The sequence below is a fragment of the Schistocerca americana genome, chromosome 6, assembly GCF_021461395.2.
Source record: "Schistocerca americana isolate TAMUIC-IGC-003095 chromosome 6, iqSchAmer2.1, whole genome shotgun sequence".
Taxonomy (NCBI): domain Eukaryota; kingdom Metazoa; phylum Arthropoda; class Insecta; order Orthoptera; family Acrididae; genus Schistocerca; species Schistocerca americana.
The window spans coordinates 587,034,639-587,036,001 of record NC_060124.1 but is presented as its reverse complement, the minus strand read 5'-3'; the positions used below and the strand labels follow the sequence as shown (position 1 = coordinate 587,036,001).

Here is a 1,363-nt window from a genome sequence, read left to right as displayed (position 1 = left end):
TACCTGTATTATAGGTTCGCAGTGTTTGGAAGGGTGGGAGAGTATGCTGAGGCACTTCCTGAATGATGATCACGATCTGACAATAATAGCAAGCTTGATTCTGCACACTGTCTTGTATTTCTACAGCTTTGATTTAATTTCAGTTATTTATACAAACAAGACACCACTTTTGAAGATGGTATGAAGATGGAATCTGTTCTTTCAGACATGTCTGATAGAACAGATGCCATCTTCATATCGTTTGAGGCTAACTGGCTGATGATCTCCTTCAGTGCGGATGCACACGATTTGCCTGAACTCTTATGGGACTCGGTGGACTGTCTGCCGCGAGTAGTGGGTATAATGGCAGGGGCACTACGAATGTAGTGTGTGGACTTTAAGTTGAGACTGTGGGTCTCACGGGGAGCATGCCGGCAATAAATTCCTGCAGTCGCACTACCCTCTGTGCCCTCGGTGGCTCAGATGGCTAGAGCGTCTGCCATGTAAGCAGGAGATCCTGGGTTCGAGTCCCGGTCAGGGCACACATTTTCAACTGTCCCTGTTGATGTGTATCAACGCCTGTAAGCAGCTAATGTTATTGATTTAACTGTAACTTCACTTTTGAGGACTCTGTAATGAGTTTTCACAAATTGTTGTTTCTTCAGTGTAAAATACACTAATCCGTACTAGGCACGCAGCCTTATGACAGTACGACTTCACATCAGACATAAATATTCCTTTTCAAGATGTTCCATAACATTACAGTTTCCATCCTCTTCCTCACCCAGGATGTCCCTGAACTGAGTGACCCCCTTGTCAACAACAAGCTGTAGATTTTGTGTTTGTTGTTCTCCATTTATGAAAGACTCCCAACATTAGTGTTTCAGCCAATATTGCGTTACAAGTTTTATTTACCATAGTTTTATAATGATTACCAGTAATAAGTTTCACACTAGAATGTGAATGTTTTTTTTAAATGTGGTTTCATGAAAGAGTACAGCAAATTGCTGTTAGAAAGAAACAAAAACAATTATTTAAGTTTTTTTTTAAATACGCAAATTTTAAATTGTTATAATTTCCTATTTTGAACAATATAAAGAGAATGACAGTGAGATAATTTATTCGTTTTTACTTTACTCAAGAGGATGTCATTATCAGGAGAAAGAAAACTGGTGTTCTACGGATCGGAGCGTGGAATGTCAGATCCCTTAATCGGGCAGGTAGGTTAGAAAATTTAAAAAGGGAAATGGATAGGTTAAAGTTAGATATAGTGGGAATTAGTGAAGTTCGGTGGCAGGAGGAACAAGACTTCTGGTCAGGTGAATACAGGGTTATAAATTCAAAATCAAATAGAGGTAATGCAGGAGTAGGTTTAATAATGAAT

The 1,363-nt window shown here is 39.3% G+C and overlaps 1 non-coding gene across 1 annotated transcript; it reads left to right on the top strand.

The window, feature by feature from the left end:
- Positions 1-446: 446 nt before the first annotated feature.
- Positions 447-521, top strand: Trnat-ugu. Its single transcript has one exon. It is a non-coding gene; the product is annotated as a tRNA-Thr (tRNA).
- Positions 522-1,363: the final 842 nt, after the last annotated feature.